Genomic DNA, 8463 nt, shown 5'->3' with positions numbered 1-8463 from the left:
AAATATTAAAATTATTATTTGTTATTCGAATATGATAATGGTGAAACTATAAATAATAATAATAACAATAATGATAATGGTTTAATTTCCCCATGGAATATGATATTGCACGTTAATTGAAAAATCAAAAACAATTGAGAAAAAAAATGTGTATAATTTTACTTAAATTAACTTCCAATATTTGCGTCCGGACATCTTTAAGAAGATAGAAAAGCGACTATCGCTTTGATAACTTCCAATAGTGACGAAGAAGTGACATAGGCGATAAAATTCTCTTTCATTTGCTGGCCGACGCCAGCACATAAAAACAAAAACGTGGAAAATTCTTGAAATCGGACTTACAGAATTACGACCACTTATCATATAACGATAAATTTCAGAAATGCTTAAAACTTCGAGATTTCGAAATTTAAGGACGCTAATTTCCTCAAAATTGATACTCACAACAATTCCTTAAAACTAATATCATTATTATGGAATTTTATAAAATGGGCGTGGTACCGCTACTTATAAGTTATAACTATATAATTTTCGGCTTCGTCCGAACTTAGACTTTTTCCTTTCCTTTGTTTATTATTGGAAAAAACGGATGCAAGTTGATGAGGCGTGAACACAAATACTTTTCAATGAGCTTTGATATCGGAAAAAAGATTAACATACATAAATACAAGGCAACTAGCGTGAAGCTAAAATCATGACACAATCAAGCACTCCTGAAAGCTAGGGGATATGCTTGAATGTCGCCAGAAAGCCATCTAAGTACAGGTCTAGGCATAGATACTCCCAATAAGTGAATACCGCATAATGCTGAGCAAGCATTTCCTGGTAGACTGCCTATCTCTACTAACACTTCATTTCTTTTAGTTACTTGATCTTGACGATTAAATGATAAACTAGTCTCGTCTGGGTTAGGTAGCCGTTATAATAACAATACCGAGTTTGCACTATACATACATTTTTAGTATAGTGTATACATACATACATTGTTGGCCAGAACAATAGTCGTAATTCTACGATTTGATAAGTTTATTTTTTGTTTTGTTTAATAAAGTAATCATAGTTACGTCACATTCGGCGGTTACTTTAATGATTTAGGTTTTTTTTGAAGTGTGACAGTTTTTGGTAAAAAAAAAAAAATGTATTTGTTTCTATTATTTTTCTCAACACTGTGTGTATAACCTATTAGGCATGTCATACAAGGTGAATGACTACTGAGCCATGAGAAATGCGTGAAGGCTGCTAGGCACCCATACCGGCAAATGCTGAGATTACTTATAATTTAAGAATGTTTCAGGTACTTAGTAGGCAAAAGTAAAGCTTCGTTTATACGATTTTTGAACTACTCTGTAAGGTAAGTTACGGGGAATTTAAACCTGCCATAAAGGCAGATATTTTATGAGAAAAAGTAAACATATATTGCATTTATCGAAGTCAACCCTAACAATAACAATAACAATAGTAACAATATTTATGCATGTATGTGGTTTATGTCGATTTAAGTTTTTGAAAAATTTTGTAAAAAAATATGATTTCTTTTAACGTGCACGTGCATATTCGACCATGCAAATATATACCAATGTATGTAGCTGGGAAGCTGGCTTTAGTATAATGCGGCATTCCCTTTATTATTTAAACGACAAGGAATTTTTTGATGAGACTTAATAAGAATATTGGCTTATTAGTATCGGAACTATTTCTTGCACGTTTATTTGCCAAAAGTTCTTCCACGGCTCGGCGCCAGGGAGTCATTCGCAATTCGTATGCCGCGAATGCCACATTATACTAAAGCCAGCCTTTCGACATAAGCTCCTGTTCCATACGAACAAAGATATATGTACATAGGTATGCACTATTCAAGTGCTTTTGATAAGCAAATAGAAACATAACTAAAATGGAAGAAGTTCACATCATCGGGACGACGTATGTATTGATATAAATTGAAATACTAATGAAAAAATAAATGAAGAAAACAAAAAGCTATACAGGAGCTCAGTGCAATTTTATTAAAGCACACATGTCAACTCACCGTTTTAATTTCCATTTGCAGCACCTTGTACCATGATTCAGTGAACATTAATCCACAATCATCGTAAGATGTCTTGATTAAGTTTACAATATCCATCGCATAAATTTTCGACAGTCTAAATTGGAGTATACGATGACATTTATATAACCAAAGAACAATAAATAAATATGCCAGAGATAAGTGTGTAGATTACGAGTTCACTTTTGGAAAAACGCCAGACTATGCGATAGTTTAGGGTGGCAGTTTTTCGGGTTCAATTGTGCACCTCCAGCAGAACTGCTTGAGAACTGAAGGAAATTTCCAGCAATAGGATAAAAGGTCATTAATGTTGAACTCCTTTAATGGTGCTGGCAGCACAGCAAAGTTTGTATTTGCTTGCCTCGGGATTTTCAGAATATCTTTATATAATTATGCGTGTTTTTATATCACAAAAATACATATCTATTTATTCTGTCGAAGAATCACAAAGCAACATTGTCACATTTACATATTTTCAGTTGAATTTCATTATCGTTTTTCACTTCCGCACAAAATTCTTGCCACTGGTCGCCCTGGCAATCGTCGAAGCAGCCGAGCATCCAACCAATCGCCCATAGGAAAATTGAGTTAATTTTATTTATTCCAATCACTTATCACAAACACTTTTTAATTGTACTTTTCTATAAGTTATTGGAAAATAACTTTTATTTATTTGCACTAGGCTGCGAATGGCTAAATTTACTCGTATTATGCGCACTTGCACTTCTTTCTACTTTTCAGATTAAAATAAATGTGAATTCGCCTTGTTTTCAACCCTTCAAAATTTTTAATGACAGCTGACAGCTGTGGACCATTGACAGCTGATTGGTTTAGTGCTGCCACCTCCTTGCATACTAGCTAATTATTGAGGAATTTTAGAGTAAAATGAAGGATTTAAAGTTTTTTTTTCACAATTAAACATTAAAAGTTAGTTAAAATTTATAAAAGTTTGTTCAAAAACTACACGCTATATAGTATTTTAGCAGGTTAAATATATATTTATATATTACATTTACCAATCTGATTATTTTTTTTCGCTTTCGGTACACAAATGTAAAATTTCGGCTATTCTTCGCAACAGCGTTTGTTCAACAACTCTCCCAGTAGAGGTCTTCGTCCAAAGTGATAAATGGATAAATTCCTTAAAGTTTTGGTAATTCTCTAGGGTGCGGTAACTACCCCTAAAAAAGGTGCGGAAAAGTCGGGAGGGGTATCAAACGACGTGTTTCGGCCCCCCTATTAACAATCCGGAGGGGGGGAGATAATATTATTAACCATTTAAAAGTTATGAACAAAAAACTTTTGTTAAATTTCGTTGTTTTCGATGGGCAATTACACCGACAAAGATTCACTAAATCACCTGTTCACACTTTTTAAACACTATTAAAATATATAATTTAACTTATTTATTAAAGAAACACATAGTTTTATCAACCTTAGATAGATTATTTTGTTATTAAAAAGAAGTTGACAATCTTTGCGAGCTGAAATGCGAGATTGCAAAATAGCTATAGTGCTGCCACTGTATTAGTATTTCGTAATAATTCACTTTTCCTTATGAGATGTGTGCACTGTTCAATGCTTTTCGGTATCTTCTTTCGTTTAATATATATATAAATAATGAATATTTTTAATAAAAAATCGCGCGATTTTTTATTAAAAATTTTCGCCTGCGTCGCTTTTTCCATAAAAATCAATACTTCGATAAATAATGAAAATTTTTAATAAAAAATCGCGCGATTTTTTATTACAAATTTTCGCCTGCGGCGCTTTTTCCATAAAAATCAATACTTCAATAAATAATGAAAATTTTTAATAAAAATCAATACTTCAATAAATAATGATATGGTATAGCGAAATTTGCTATTATATTTTGGTTACAATATCTTATTTAGATGAAAGTAAAAAGAAGAAGAAGAAGAAGAAGAAGAAGTGTATAGTGTATAGTGTAAACTGACTTTAATAGCGCAAATGAAATGTGAAATAAAGTGGCAATACCAGCGATTTGAGGTTATAATAATTTCAGCAGGCGCAAAGTTTGTTTACTCTGTTTTATTAACGAAATATATAAAATAAATGAATAAATGAATAAATGATTTGGTTTGTATAAAATAATACGCGGAAACGTTTTAGTAGTGTGTTAAAAGTGGAAACTGGTGATTTAGTGCATTTTTGACGTGGTAATTGCTCATAGAAAACAACGAAATTTAACAAAAGTTTTTTGTTCATAACTTTTAAATGGTTAATAATATTACCTCCCCCCCTCCGGATTGTTATTAGGGGGGCTGAAACGCGTCGTTTGGTACCCCTCCCGACTTTTCGGCCCCTTTTTTAGGGGTAGTTACCCCCCCCTAGAGAATTACCAAAGTTTTAAATTTATACGCATTTTTACATGAACATACTTTGGTAAATAATTGCATAAAATTGTTTAATATTTAACTTATATGGCTAGTTAGGTTTCATTCTTGCCTCGTCAAATGTGTTCATTTGCTTTTTATGTGTTCGTAGCATAAGCGACCAGCTGGCAACCTGTGAAGGTTGAAATTTGCTAAAATTTTTATATTTATATAGCCATCAAAATCCTCTGATAAACTTCGCTTAAATGGATTTCCATACAAAGTTTGACTGTTAATTTATAAAAATTATACATTCATTATTTTATCGTTTATCAGCAGCTTATCGCTTTAGATGAAGACCCCTAGTAAGTACTAACAGCGAGCAGTGTTGCCAGAAACATTTTGTTAAAAATCTTCGAAGTGATGATAAAATCTTCAAAACCCCATAAAAAGGTTACTGAAACTTGAAAAAAATCTTTTTTCTCTAGAAATATCTTTATTGAACATTTTATGACAAAAAACTTCAATTCTATTATACATTTTTTTGTTTTACACATATGTACAAACCCATAACAGATTTTATGGACTCTTAGTATCCAACATCAGATTAAAGAAATCACACGAAAGGGAGTCACCTTATCTGAAACCTCGACTGGTATCAAACGGCTCGGAGAGGTCCTCCTCAATTCTGATCTGAAGCCAGACTGGCAAGGCGCCAGTCAGTTCGTTGACGAAGGGCTTTAGTCTTTCATACAACACGCCAAAAAAGTTGACACGCATGGCGGGGTCGCCTTTCTTGTGTATTGGGCATAGCGCATTTGAATAACAGTCATCGGGCATGCACTTTATTAGCTCCTTGTCATCGCAATTGAATAGCTCGGCTGACAGGCTGTCAGCTTTAGTATCTTTGTTACTTTTCATCAGCATAATCGATATTCGTATCTCGTCATAGTTAGGCGCTGGGATATCGACTTCATCTTCTCGGGTTCGTCTTTTCCACTTCTTTCAGTGCTGCTGCCATTCAAAAGGCTCGAAAAGTGTTCCCTCCATAAATTGAGTACGTTCTGGAAATCGGTCACTAGGTCGCCATGATAGTTCCTACAGGAGTCTTGAAACCTTCCGTAAGTCGCTCAAGTCTCTGCTGAAAATTTCGGGTGTTTTTTCTGTCGGCCAGCATTTCCAGCTCTTCGCACTCACGTATTTCGACCCCTATAGACTTTTCGCTGGAATCGCGCATATGTTAATTCAACACTCTAAAGCCGTTTTTTTTCGAGTTATGCTCTTTTGAGTTATGACAATATTGAAGATATGTAAAGCAAATAAATTAAACACCCCAATAAACATTTGGGTTAGAGGCCAAGTGGAAATGTAACACATATTTATTTAAAAGTTCCAATGTTGATATTCAAGTGTCCCTCACTGGAGAACCAACCCATTCTCAAACAAAAGTGGAACATTTTTTGTATGCAAAATAATCTGAGTTCTCCACTTGAGAAAAGTTTGGATATCGATTTGAATTCAAACCTTATACAACTTTAAGTCAAACCCTGGATAAAATATTGGAGAAAAATGTTGTATGTATATCTACTTAAGAATCAAGCGTTTCTCAAAGATTGCAAAAAATTGGAAAAATGTTTCCTTTGTGCGTATTGGGACGTTATAATATTTTATTTCTTTATTTCTGTCCATTTTTTTTTTCATATACAAATTTTGTCGAGCATACTTTGTAGGGAGGAAACAAAAAAAAATAGCCAAAAATCATCGGTATTTTGCAGCTACCTGAAGCTTGCATCAAGCCAATCAGATCGATCTGTACCCAATATAATTGGCGCGGCTAAATGAAAACTGAGCTGTCAAACTACGAAATGACAGCTGATGTTAAGACAGCGATGGTAAAAAAATCGACAAGACAGATATGGTTTAACAGTGGAAATTTGTGGTCTCCACCTGACATTTCTGTCTCACCACAGCTTTTTCGATAGAATCTGTAGAAGGTGGAGACGTGAGGTTGGGCGATGGTATATAACTGAAATTAATTAACTAATGATTTATTGGTTGATCATAAATTCAATCATGCAGCGCATACTCCAGTAGTAGTCGACTACGCGTTAGGCTAAAAACAAAGTAGAGGGGCGAGCAAAGAGCATCGAGGAAAGCGTCGATTTCAGAAGCGTAGTGAAGAGCAAAAATTAGATACATATTAGGAATGTTAATCCCGGGATCCTTGAATCCCGGTCTTTTTAAGGTCCAAAGTTTCACCGGGATTCTTGAAAAATAATCCCGGGATTTTCGGGATTTGCAATTTGCACTGATGGCAGTAATAGAAACTTCTTTTCTTGACCACTATCGGCTCTTTTTCTTTTTTATTTAATAATTAATATTTTTTATAAATGTCTAGCTGCGATAGTAAATTTTACCATAAGCCAAATATAATTAAATTGCGTTTTTAGTTTTTCACGGCAGTAATTCAAAAAAGATTTGGAAAATTCAGAGAAATGTGCTTAGAGAAGCGGTATGAGTATCAAACTAAAGAGGAAATCCTGTCGAATTTAAACAGATTCCAGTTTTTGGTGCAGAGGGACTGGTAAGTATTGAAAATGTCCTATTAAAATTGTATCCTTGAAATTCCGCAATATGTATTTGTGTTTGAAAAAAATGATATGTTAAGGACTTATATAAAATCGATAATATCCTCGAATTTCGTTCTTCTAACTTTATCAGCTTAAAAAATTACCTATTCGTCCTTGCGAATCCAAATAATGTTATTTTTTTTAATTCTAAAGAAATTGTTTCTTGCATTTGGTACCCATATTTTTTTCTAGATTGCATTGAAATGTTTTAAAATAATTTTTGGAATTAGTCATATCTTTGAAATTACCAAGTCCTTTAAAAATAAATCCTGACATCAGCTACTTTAAATAAAAAAGTCGGTTGCAAACCCATTTATTTATTATTTATTTTATGTTAGGAGAGCTTCTCAAACAATATAGAAGCAATTTTTTCGATTTAAGTTGTTGAAAAGTAATGAATATCCAAATCCCGGGACTAATCCCGTGATCTCGGGATTGTGATAACGACATCCCGAAAATCCCGGCTTCGAAAAAAAGCTGAACAATTAACTTCCCTTCGCTTTGCTCGCCACTCCACTATGTTTTGACCCTTACTCGCATGACAATCGCTAATTTCTTGATATAATCAAAAGGCATAAAAATGTTACTGATTAATTAAAATGCTCAACGGCCAAATAACTGTTAATTAATTAGGCGCGCACGATAGCACAGATAGTACTTATTTTGTTATGAACATTTGTTTAAGCATCACAGTTTTAGCGTTATGTATGTATGTAGTTACAATGTTTTTAGCTATTTATAACCCTCGACGGGTTTTGGCCAAGTTTCGCACAAAATAGTTAGATCTGCACATCAACCTATTCAGGGGGGTTACTCTGTAATGCGATGCGAAAACAAATGAAATACACAGGGGTAAGTAATTCACAGAGGTGATGGCCTATCGCATCGCATTTCTCTGTCGTATCGCATTACAGAGTAGCCCCCTAGGCTTCCGGCGCTCTATACTACTACTATGTATACACGCAGACGAGAGGGTCAAAGCTCACAAAGTCTGAAAAATCCTGGGTTGCAATTGTTTTTTGAGAGTGTTTAATTGGAATTTCTTTCGAAAGTTTGTTATGGCGTGCTATTTAACATTTTAATTCGTCTGGTAAGTTGAGTCCCCGCACTCAAGTAGGTATCTGTCTAACAGCTTACGGGCCACAAAGAAGCACACTTCGCTTAAACGGTCACAGTTGCATGCGCTGGTGAACTTTCTCCAGCACCAATCAAACTGTGTTTTGAGATTTTAACTTGCTTGCATTTAGGCATCCTTTACACTCTCATTGCGATGAGGGTCCCACTTGACAGCAAGCATGAGTAACAAACAAAAACTTAACATTCGTTAAAAATGTTCAATGGCTATGCGCATGCGTAATGCATCATTTTGCGTGCAGCGGCTCGGACATGCTAAGGCAGTGCTGTACATTTTTTCTTAGCTTGGCTGCAGATTTTTATTTTACTTATTTTTTTT

This window comes from Rhagoletis pomonella, unplaced genomic scaffold (assembly GCF_013731165.1).
Source record: "Rhagoletis pomonella isolate Grant_MI unplaced genomic scaffold, Rhpom_1.0 Rhpom_scaffold_00777, whole genome shotgun sequence".
NCBI lineage: Eukaryota > Metazoa > Arthropoda > Insecta > Diptera > Tephritidae > Rhagoletis > Rhagoletis pomonella.
Note: the sequence above shows the minus strand (reverse complement) of the source record.